The sequence below is a fragment of the Macrobrachium rosenbergii genome, chromosome 14 (assembly GCF_040412425.1).
Source record: "Macrobrachium rosenbergii isolate ZJJX-2024 chromosome 14, ASM4041242v1, whole genome shotgun sequence".
NCBI classification, from domain to species: Eukaryota; Metazoa; Arthropoda; class Malacostraca; order Decapoda; family Palaemonidae; genus Macrobrachium; species Macrobrachium rosenbergii.
In genome coordinates, this window is record NC_089754.1 from 18,559,595 (window position 1) to 18,572,497 (window position 12,903).

The 12,903-nt window shown below is 35.0% G+C and overlaps 1 protein-coding gene across 5 annotated transcripts in view; it reads right to left on the minus strand.

The window, feature by feature from the left end:
- The window catches only part of LOC136845746 (uncharacterized), a 732,048-nt gene that overhangs the window by 268,127 nt on the left and 451,018 nt on the right, over positions 1 to 12,903 (minus strand). For all 5 annotated transcript variants that reach the window (XM_067115988.1, XM_067115989.1, XM_067115990.1 and 2 more), the window contains one exon: positions 7 to 55. The gene's annotated coding sequence lies outside the window, so the exon portion shown is untranslated. The remainder of the gene's footprint in view (positions 1 to 6; positions 56 to 12,903) is intronic.

Consider the following 12,903-nt stretch of genomic DNA (forward strand, 5'->3'; position numbering starts at 1 on the left):
ACTTACTGTAATGTAGACGAGTTCCCTTAACGCTGCAGGAGCAGTTCCGAACCACCTGAAGAACAAAAATGGAAAGAACAATGAGGATGTTAATTGAGATAAAAACCTAAATTACAGTGCATTCAATCAGAAAAGTATCTACAAAAAATATTAAAAAAGGTTTTAAAACACGCTTTTATTAAAATGCCATAAAAAGTAAAAAAATTTTTTGAGACACTAGGATTTTCTCACAATTAATCATGCCTACAAAGATAAAACGTAGGCGCCAGACAGGGGAGGAAATGCTACAAGAAATAAAAAAAATTATATTTCTTTTCTTGTAGCTGTTCCTTCCATGTTTGGCTCCCACACTTTTATTTTTGTAGACATGATTAACTGTAAGAAAACCCTGTGTGTCTCAAAAACTATTTTTTACTTTTTTAGTGCATTTTAATAAAAGCATGTTTAAAATTTTTGTATTTTTTTATCTTTTATTTTATGCTTTTTAGTTTTGACAGAAATTGTAACCGATTTATGATTGTAGCTAACGAAATTGAACGTGATATCCTGTCGAGCCAAAGATTTGAAAAATTTGCAGCTATTTGCCGACTCAAAGAAGGTATGAAAAACCCAAAGAGTTTCATAAAAATCCTGAGATACTGGGAGAGGCCATTGTAGGGTCACTAGAGATCACTGCTGCCCTACTAATCATTAAGGTTGTATTGTCACTGGGATTGAGTAACCATGCAAAATTTCAAGTCCATCGGACGAAGAGAACAGGTCGAAAATTAACTTATAAGTTTTGATCCAAACAGCAGACGCATAAGTCAAGTTAAATAAAAGGATGTAATAAAAATACGATAATGTTAAGATTAAACATTTTCTTATATTAATTTATCAACAACATTAAATGGCATGACGTGAAATATGAATGATATTAAGCGCAACAAAGAAGATTAAAAATAACTGTCACGAGAGACTAAGTTGACCAATTAACTCCAAAGATATTAAATCAGAAGACCGTTAGCGCAATCCTTTTGTTTCCTACAAGCAACGATAAACTGCCATAAATTGCTTTCGAATAGGGAACAGTATTAAAAGATATTATCTTTATGCGGAACAGTATTCGCAAAACTTACTAAGGGGAGAAATTCGAGCGATTTACGTTAAATCTCATGTGCTTCTGTTCATTTAAGCAGTAAATTAGGTACGTGGTGGTTTGTGAACTGTAATGGGTCGTTGTCAGAGGAAAAGGGGCACACGGCTTGTAACCAGTACATACATACATATATGTGTGAGTGTGTGTGTGTTTGTGTTCAGAAAATCCCAGAAGATGCACGTGATGGAGTATAAGCGAAAACCACAGGAAAATAAAAGCCAAAAGATCCGAACGATGTTTATTCCCGACGATGCGAGAATAAACATCTCTAAGAAGCATTTGCACGGATCTCCTGAGTTTTATTTTTCTGTGGTTTTCGCTTATATACAGTATATATATATATATATATATATATATATATATATATATATATATATATATATATATATATATATATATATATATATATATATATATATATATATATATATATTCATAAAACTACGAATAAACTAAAAGAAATAATATACAATTTTAGAGCACAATTTACCAAAGAAAATGTTGATGAGGCAATAAAAGTTTAGCTGCAATTTCAGTAATATCACCATTCAAATGCTGCAATTTTCTTACTGCCGCAAATGCATTTCCAATAGTGGTACTCATATAATGATTTGGAATAGTTATGACGATATTGTTACTATTTTAGAAATAAAGTGTTATCATATTCGGAAAATTTTGAGTGTAAATTTAATATTCAGTTTAAGCAAAAACCACAAGCTTTTTAGATGTTCACTGTCTGTTTGTCTGTATGCTTTTTTGTCTGTGTTAATTTTATACAAAAAAAAAAAAGAAAAAATGGATTCCATTGTATATATTATTCAGTACGAAACGAACTGATGAAATTTCAATTCTAAAACGGTGCATGACGTGCTGGCGTCCTTTGCGTATAGTCTGCAAACATTTTATTCTGACGAATGTTTTAGGGTGAAAACCGTATGCCTGTTGTTCTTTATGACAGTTTCTCTTGTCATTATAAAAAAAATGTCTAAAAGTCAATAGATCCATTTCTCTACCAACCTCTATCTCCTTTTGCCTCCTTAGAGTTTTTCCTACGAACATGAGGTATGGTCATCGTCACCCAGAGATACAAACTTAATTATAACTATACTTCCTGGACAGGATCGAGGAATACTTACTAAATCACTTCACATCAGCAATGTCATGAGAAAAAATTCGTATGGAATCTAGAACTTTACCCTTCATCATGTCATGTAAATTATCAAAGGAATAAAAGAAAGCTAATACCAAGCTTTGCTCTCCCTGAAACTATGATTAAAAATGGAAGCTGGTAATGTACGTTTGCCTTTAACATATCGCAAAAGTGACATAGTTGACTCTGATTACTAAAGCAATATAGAATGTGTATTTTTTGTATTATAGCACAAATAAGGATAACGATTAAGTAAAGTTACATCTGTTCGAACAGACTGCTGTTCCGGTAGTGACCACTGGCGTGTGGGGTCAGGCGGTGAAGCCCCCGACTAGCTCGCAGCCATTCTGGGCACATCCTCATCTTGGTAAAGATGTTCAATATTACGTTAGGATCAGCTATGAACGGTAGCTTCAATATTTAGTTATACATCGAAAATAAAGTAACATTGGGAATTAACAAAGAATTTCAGGTTAAGCCAGAACCAATGTTAAAAACATGTTTTATGTCACCCCGCTTGTCAATCTAAAGTTACTGCAAGAAAAGTAGCACTGGAGAACCATGACAAACCAATTATCAGTAAAATTATACTGGAACAAAGATGAAATTCGGCGAGGTCAAAACTAATATAAGTAAGGAAAAGATAGAATAATGGGTGGGAGAAGATGCTGGCTAAAAAAAGAAAAAAGACTGACCCACCAAAGTCCCAAGCTGATAAAGGTGTCAAAAGTTCTGACATATCCTAATGATAAAGTCAACTGGGATTTTTATAATGTAACTTTGAAGGTTTTCTCTAAAAATTATATCAGGCGGTGATTTTTTTCATTTCAACTCTCCAACATATGCCGATATATATTTTCAGGACGTCAGTCTCTGCATTTCGCCGCTAAACAGCAAGATGAAAGTCATAAGTAAATTTTGAAGCTCTCTTCGATTAATTCGAGTTCCGGGCTTTAAAGAAACTTTTGATGTCTATGTAAGATGCTCGCATATATCTTTGTAAACAAAAGTGTATTATATTATATTATATTATATTATACTATAGTCAATCATTCCAATAGCTTTTTGTGCCTCATTGCTATCTACTACTGGTCATATCTATTCAATTTACAGTCCGAGAGCTGCAGGGGCTCACTATGCCCAACCCCGCTCCAGCTATTGACGAAAGTGTAATTTTCCTAATACTTATGGATATATAATTTCAGAGTAAGTTTTGTTAACATGGAATAAAATCGGACTCACTGTGCACCCTATGTGACTATATGTAACCATGATCTAGTCCGCCGGAACCGAAGATTGGGGAGTTAACTGCTACAAAAATAAAAAAAAAAAACTCAAAATTTACCATCCTAGGTATCTGTGTGATAATGATGGAATAAACTTAAAAAATATAAGTCCCAAGAATTGTAATCAAGCAAACTGTCATATACTAAACCTTTTCAAACCGCTTGAATAGAATAGAATGCAGAATTTAGGCAAACGCCAAGCGCTGGGACCTATGAGGTCACTCATTACTGAAACGAAAATGGAGAGTAGAAAGGTTTTAAACGTGTAATAGGACGAAAGCCTCGCAGTGGCACTTTAAAACCATTGTTAAGCGAGGGTTGAAAGTAAGATGGAAGAAAGAGAATATGAACGGAGGCATAAACAGTAAAAGGAATGAAAGAGGTTCAGGCTAGGGGCCGAAAGGACGCTGCAAAGAACCTTAAGTGATGCCTATAGTGCACAGCATGAGGTGAACTGACGGCACTAACCCCCTACGGAGTCAAAACGCTTTTTAATCTAGTCACTCACAAACATATTTTGATTTTTCAGTTATATACTTCATAGCATTGTAAGTAACAGCTGTATGGATTTTTTTTATACAAGAATTGTAATTACGAACCCAGAAGTAAATTAAACCTATTTTTCTTTCCAATAAAAAAACAGTAAAATAAGCGGTACCGTGAAAGAAAATTTGATACTGATTATGTACTTATGACCCTGCAATAATGTCATAATTTCTTAAAAAAAGGGCAGAGAACATCAGTGAACCGATGATCTTATTCATGAATGTTCACATTGTTCTGTTATCTTAGAAAGAACAGTAATTCGATTCTTAAAATTCCGAAGGCACGTTCACAACTCCTAATGTATATCCCGGAATATACACAAAATTCTTAACAATTTAACAGGTTAACGCCCTTAGAAACATAAGCTGCTTGCATACGAAGATACCAGAAGCGATCTGGTTGAATTTTTTTATTTTCTATTCTATTTTGTTTGTATGTACTTTTATGGGGGGCCTGTATGAGTGAGATTAAGAATAATTCTTGATTTTATCATAAACTCGAAAAAAACACAAGTTAAAAGTGAAAAGAAACTAATCCGTGAAAGTAAACCAGATTTCAGTTTGAGAGAAATATCTGCAACTTTTGCGAGAACAGTCTGCGCCAACACAGAATTATTTACGACAAGGCTGAAGCAAAAATGGACCAGTGTTCACCTGTGACGGCGCCATGATCTATGCAACGCTGAGATCGTTTTGGAGCGTGTAAACTCCAGGTGACAGAGCTCTGCATCCTTGAATAAGAAACAACTTCCTGAATAGTGGGTCTCCGCACCATTTACGGGTGCAATGATAGTCTTATTTGTACATTTTACTAATTTTGTCCTCTTCTCGTGGTTTGCACGACAAGATACGATTATTAATATCCCTTTGTTAATCTGCATATAAACCTTAATAACTTCAGTGGCGGGAATCTCTAAAGAAAACAGTGTTGTTCTTATTTCCATCCTTCTCGTCTTATTTTCTCATTTTCATCATCATCAAAAAATGTTAAAATAAAAGGTAAAAGTCTCTAAATTAAAAACAAGAAACCACCTTGCTATGCCTCATTACTCAACCTACAGATAAAATATCCTTTTTCAAATGCTCTAAAATAAAAGGCGCAAAATATCTTCTCTGGAAAAAATATTTTGTTAAAAAAACCAAAGAAACGACAAATTCAAATTGCTTTCAAAATATTAACTACCAGGATTATGCAAGGGTACAAAACATGTTTTCGTTTTTACAAAAGGAAAATCAAATGATTACTTATTTTTAAATTCATTGAAATCTCGACTTACTACGATTCCAGGAGTCAGAAGACAAAAAAAAAAAAAAATAAAAGGAAATTTGTCCTAGTACCAAATCGTCACTCCATTAAGTAAAAAAAAAACCTTGACAGGTACAAGGCTCTTTCTCAATGGAAAGGAATACAAAGGGTGTATATGGATACATCTTTGGACAGAAAACAAAAAATTTACTCATGAATGAAACCATTTTTGCGTTATGAAATACATAAAAATGATAACGCACAAACCATTTTTTTTATTCATTTGTTTGCTGTATTAAGTGATATCTAATCGTTAATAAAAACACTGTTCTTGTGCCATACTGACAATCAAAGCATTAACGAACAAGTATAAAAACATTCAGCGTACGCAAACCCTTGTTAGAACCATATTCTATGAGCACATATTTTTATGAAATTAAAAACTCATTTTTATAAAATAATAAACACTCCGGGCAAATACCTCTGCCAACATCAAGCCCCAGCGAGAATTTAATTATTATTATTATTATTATCGACCAGAAACGATTAGTTGTCGAGAACCAAATGGAATCTTACAAACTGATAAAAGACATAAGGAGACAAAAGGTTGACATACCTGGTACACTTCCCATCTTAGAATTTTACCCTACAATGCCCCTTCTCCCTAAAAGTTAAGTTCCTGTCTTTCCCAAAATCCAATCTTCTGGGCAGCCTCGAGAGCCACTTTTGATGTAATTTTCGTAAACACAAATGACCGACTCGGAATCGTTAACATTCTTGGCAGAGGTCTAAAGGATGAGCAAGATCGCTCAAAAGTTATCTGTAAACATAATAGCAGGTTTATGAAATGTCAATTACTCAGTGACTTATCAGTATTAAGAATTGTACTTCTTAAGCCCACACAGATTCTTACGCTTTAGTAGTCGTCTGCTTATGTCCAGGACAAGTCACGTTTTACTAAGAAGAATATTAAGAATATTCCGAGTATTTAACAAGCATTTCTCCTATGAAATGAAATTTCCATCCTGTTTATATGTACTCAAAAAGTGTAATTTCACTATTATCTTAATTAATTTCAATTGTATATGTATTACAGTAATAGTACCAGCTTCTCGATATTAAAATGTCACATGCGTTAAGTTTGGCAAGCAGGTCACCTGTTCCTACAGTGAATGATTAACAAAAACTGAAAAGGTGAAGGACGAATCGCTGATCCATACAGGTGTACAAATTGTATATATTGACAAAAAATTATCCGAATTTCCCCAGAAAAAAATTTATCTCTCGGAAGGTGATATGCTGAATTAAAAAAAAAAAAAAAAAAAAAAAAAAAAAAAAGATGCGGAACTAGAGCCATCAAAATTTTTGGAAGAACATGACAGAAAGCACCTGACATAAAAAGTTACATGATTTTCCAACTTTTCAACCACCATCCAATTCCTGTCTTTGCTTGTCTTATATGAAATAAACCTTTATGAAAGTGTTGGACACTGTTCACAATAAAGTATTCCACCGAAGATACGGTGAAAGCAGGTCACAGTAACAGGAAATACCTTGGACACACTATTTCGAGACAAACATTTTGTGATTTGGATTTTAAACTACTGATTTAAAATAGAATCTACTTGTTTTGAAGTTTATTTGGACGGTAGAAAGTGAAATTTATCTGCATTTAAAAAACCTGATGAATAATTGTAATCAGTCTACAGAATAACTTTGAATACTTGTTTCGAAATTATTTTGAAGACAAAATAAATATCACAAAGCGGGATATGGCTGAAAATAAAGAAATTTAATAATAAACGTTTTATTAAAAATGAATTGGCCAGTGAGATTTTGACATAAAAGAATTTTTTTCTGAAGTTTATGATCTATGGTGGAATCGTTTTATGTCGATGCCAAATCCATGTGTTTTTTATTCCCTCATTTTTTTTTTTTTATCTCAAGCCCGGGGATTGTTGTCTTCTTTTTTGAGAACACAAATCTTCGTGTTCAGTTCTGTAAGTCTCTGATTCATAAAGGTATTTTTACTTTCAGTGACCTATATCTCAATAAACAGCGTCTCAAAACTTTTCTTTTAATCTTAAACATACGACTAATAATGAGAATAAAAGAAAGGTTTTTATTGAGATACAGGTCACTGAAAGTAAAAATACTTTTATGAATCAGAGCCCAACAGCACTGAACACGGAGACTTGAATTCCCAGAACAGAAGAGAAAAACTGAAAGAATATGAACGACGCCCCAATTAATCATTCCACCTCCATACCAAATTTGTTTTCAAATCCCGTCACTTGCGGGATAATCCAGATATCTCGCTTTCAAAGGAATGCTAATTAGGTTCAAGATGTGTCACCAGTGAGCGTTGCTACTCGTCTCTCGTGGAGATTAATGTAATTATTAGTTATGATTGAATGGACGTGTAATGAACCAAGCCAAGGATGGAAACTGATACGCCAAGACATGGGGAGGGGCCGGGGTTGGGGAAGTAGATATGAATAGAAGACCTGGCGGAAGGGACAGGCTATCTATCCCCCGCGTCCCTCCCCACAAATGAATCAACCATGAGAGCTATCAATCATGGCCAGGTTCAAGTAGCGTCTCTGGGCTCAGACAAAGGTCTTGATTGTTGTAGTGAAGCCAAGGGTATGAGCGTGTTCGCTCCAGGTCCGCTCCGCATTCAAATCACCTTTCACCTCCATGTGCTTGATGAGATCACATGATACAATTCATCATTTATCTTCTTCATAAGTTACAAAATGTATTTTTTAGTGCAAGACAGGGAACTGAAGCTCATGTATTGAGAAACGTTGTAAACTGCAATACGAAGAGAAATTTTACGTCTTAAAATTCCAGCGTCAGCACCAGTTAATACAGATTTTTTTTCAATGACGTCAAGATGTTTCCTCTCCATTTATACTACAGAAATTTCATAAATTAAAGTGCCAACGTTAGCATCAGTTAACATGGAATTTTTCCACCTTACCCGAAGTAAACACGTTTCTCCTCCAGTTTCATTTTAACATGAAAATACCAAGCTGTTGTTCATTAAAAGGTGACTACGTATGCAAAATAATGTATACACAACTTCACAGACCCTTTGTCCTATTCATCTGGTTAGATATTTCTCAGGCTATCTAAGTGGGCAATGCTGAGGTTATGAAACTGACATAGTTGTGTGGCATAGGTTAGTTCGTTCAATCACTAAAAAAAAAAGGCATTGGTACCTAAATTTCCTGAGGAGTAAGAATAAGTGAGCTTAAAAAGTCAAGGTATACATGTATTTCATAATGCCATATATAAGTGACCACTGTGCAAATATGTTGAAAGAGAATTGATGAAAACTTTTAAATATGTTTCCCAACATTAAACCCAAGGTCATTTTCAACAACAAACTTATTTAAGCACTGTTCAACTGTAAGGATAAACTGCCAGCAACATTTTTGTCTAGCAACTATAATGGCATCTAATTCGTGCTATGCATTAGATTTCCAAAACTTCCGTCTATTCTTACCGTAAATCACTGCTGGTCAAGAAGTTTCAAATAAGAAACGGGAATGAAAAAACTTTCCCAAAATGTTGTTCAGCTGTTCAAACAACAGAATTCAGCATCAAAGAAGATCGGCAGACTACAATGGGACAGCTGATAAAACCCTTACCCAATAAAAAGCTGCATAAACCGACTAAAGACTTTGAGAGAATGCATTCGAACAACACAAACTTCACACTGAGGTCAGCATACACAGGTGTGATGGAGGTTCAGCGAACTTCATCAGGGCGTAAATCGTGGAAAATTGACTTTCCATGTGGAGGCATTTACTTCAACGTCATTGTGTCTGTCCACTTCACAACCACGTAAACTATGCCAAATGGGGTTCGGTTTATCTTGGAGGTATGAGCAACTTTAAGAAGGTAGACCCTGAGATGTGTGCAGAATTTTAGGATATGAACTTCATTACGAAAAGATGAAAGTTTAATGAAACGTTTTAATCAGGTACCAGCTGATAAGGGCATAGAATGGCATCATACTGATCACATGGAATGACCAAGAGCAAGGTTCTGCGTCACATGGTTAGAATGATCAATCATCTTACAGGATACTAGGTTTCTCCTTGGTCTGGAGGACGATGAGGAAAAGATTACTTTAGCATTTTCTCATGGGCCTGTATCAGGAAGGATGCATGATGCAGATATGGGGAAGCTCTTAAAACAGCTTGGCCAATGTCTTTTTTTTTTTTTTGGCTACAGAAACAATTGAGATATCCCTGTGCTCTCTTTCATCTCCTTTTGGATCTGGTGATTCATTTTGCACCCTAAAAGGAAGCAAAATGAATCACCAGATCCAAAAGGAGATGAAAGAGAGCACAGGGATGTCTCAATTGTGCAAAATGAATCACCAGATCCAAAAGGAGATGAAAGAGAGCACAGGGATGTCTCAATTGTTTCTGTAGCCGAAAAAAAAGACATTGGCCAAGTAATGTGATTGGTGATTTTACAGCAGAAGATCAACTAAGGCAGCACTTGGTAATAATGTCAAGTGGCTACTATCTGATGGAACTGAACAGTGTTGCAATGCTTTAAATCATTTTCTGTACATATAAAAACAAGTTTTAAAGTAAAATATTGCACTAAAACCAATCAAAGTTGACTGGAAATTTATACAGTGGCTACTACGAGGTATCACAGCTGACCAATCAGTTGAAGCTGAATCTATCTTTGAACATGCATGTGCCAGTGATATTGTTCTTGGCTAAGCACGTAGTCAGATTAACTCACCCATAGAAGCAGAATCGACTGTTACATTGGTAGTTTAAACAAGTGTAACCTTACATGTTCCGGGAACTGATACAAAGACATGTCTGCTGACTGATGGTCATGCAGTGATCCAGGTACTTAGTAAGCCTCCTGGTATTTGGACAATATGCTGATGTCTTACTGGGTACAATGACAAGCCATTCTGGTGAACACACAAAACTGGTCGTGGTGGCGTTCGATGGCTACATTGGGGATAAATAAATTAATGCTACGACATATGCAAAGAGAGTGATCAAGAAGAGACTAAGTTGCAAACTCTTTGATAGGCCCTACGTTTGGGATAATTTCATCACCATGGAGGGGAATCAGGCAGACTTTGCAAGGTCTCCTTCTAAGATGATCATACAATGGGGGAAGATCTACCACACAGATGTGAATTATTGATAAGAGGAGGTTCTTTAATGCTACTACTGCCAGATGAACAAAAAAGTAAACAATCAGACCTCAGCGCAAACAAGGGGATGTTGATACAAGGCCGAGGCTCCTTTTATGTGAATACTTTGTGAATGATACATGTGCAATGATAAAGATGTTCCACCATTTTTCTTTTTTATACTTTATGCCAACCAGAACAGTTCAAGTAACATCAAAGAAGAATTGAAGAGGTAGTGAGGAAGGCATGCTAAGAATCTTTCTAGATCTAGCCATTCCTAGTCATTATGATTGGTCAAAATAACTCAACCCAGTTGAGAAGCTTGCTTGTGATTTTTGTGTGGCGTTTCTACACAACGGAACATGAATCAAGCTTGACTCAACGTTTTTCCATATCTAAGAGCTTTGATATGTTACCCTAAACACAAATGCTCTGCATCTCCCAGAAAATGTGGCAATTGTCACATATCAGGCCACGAGTATATCAGAAAAGCAATATATTATCCTCTTGTCTAGTATCTATCTCAACAAGACAGCCTTCAATTCCAGATGCCTGTCTTGAACTTGTGACCTGTGGATGCTAACCCCAAAGTGAAGCCGTTCACTGGGCTTGCTTAAAAAGAAAAAGAGCTGAAGAGCATTCCTGAATGTGACTGTGAAGCGTGTAAAATGTTGAAAACTAGCTATGCAATACATTAAATAAGCAACTCTGAATTTCTTGCAGAATTGGTCTTCATTAATCTAAGTTATGACAATGAAGTTTCTTTATTTGGACCAGTGACAGCAGGAATTTTGATTAGCATCACGTCTGCTCTCCATGCAGCGCTTTGCGACTGCATTTAACATGATATTTTATTGTGCATTATTGCAAAATCATAAGTCCCTGTAATAGTTCTGTTCTTTGTATATAAAAACACGAAACATATCTAAATAATAGGCAACAACAATGATTTCATTCTACTACTTTATTGACTACAAGTGGCAATTCTTGTATTTTTTTGACATTTTTAACATTCTCGATCTCAAAGGTTACCCTGAAATTGAAAATCCAGAATGCAATCCACCCACATATTTTTCCTTGTTTTATGAGGAAAATTATTCGTTTAGCATGGATGTCGGGTATAATAATATTAGTGTTAATTTCAATGTTGGCTGTCCAACTAAGAGTGTTAACCATTGTCAAAAGCCTTCATGTATGTATGTTAGGTGGATCAATGAACCACGAACATTTTTCTTTGTCTGACAGAATGATGCTAAACAACAGGAAGTCATTTCTTACGAGAATAAGACTCATGGTTTTTTATGAATATGGGAGTAATACTGTGTTTATTATCTGTTTGCGATTATTCATCGGAAAAAGTTAAAGTTAAGTATATCTTAGTTTAACCAGACCACTGAGCTGATTAACAGCTCTCCTAGGGCTGGCCCGAAGGATTAGATTTATTTTTACGTGAGATCTGTCATTGACTTGATGAAACATTCTTCCCAATATCGCTTCTGTACTTTATTATATGGACTCTTCTCATATATGTCACTGATGAGACCTCCTATGAATTACCAAAATCGACTTCTCTAAATTATAACCTAACATAACACACCTAACATTCTTGAAAAACAAATCCTCTCTTGAACTCATATAGTCTGGTATGATTAAAATTATTATAAAAACAGTTAACAGTACAAGCGATAATGGTTCGTACCTGAATAAAGACAGTAATCATATTCTAAAGATGTATCATTAAAGATGTATCATTTCACATCATTATGCTACCTAATGTCTAATCTCACTGCTATTCAAGTGAATTTGGTTTGAAAATGTATAAAGAAAATTGTCGCACTTGGGTGTAGTTACATGTATTTATTTTTGGTTAGATCGCTGATATATATAGCATTCTCTCTTAGTATTTTGATATCGACATAAGTTTTCATATAAAATTATTGATTGTCCCGTATACATTTTTCTCACCATTAAAACTGAAATAGGCAAACTGCAGTAATGAACGACGATTTCTGACAATAATGACAATAATAAAGAAAAAATAAGAAAATGAATTACTTACTTCCAGCTAAATACCTAGCAAAAAATTATAATAAAAACAACTACTATTGCACTGTACTTGAAAGATATGGTATCTACTTCACAAAACAGAGAGAGAGAGAGAGAGAGAGAGAGAGAGAGAGAGAGAGAGAGAGAGAGAGAGAGAGAGAGAGAGAGAGAGATTAGAATATAATCAAATTAAAAGTTTGTATATTATACGAGGCTGTATTAATCTTTCATCCGTCTCCCTCCCTTTCTCTCTACCCTACATTTCTAGTCTTGTGCCAAAATCGCTTGGCACTCAGCCGACAAA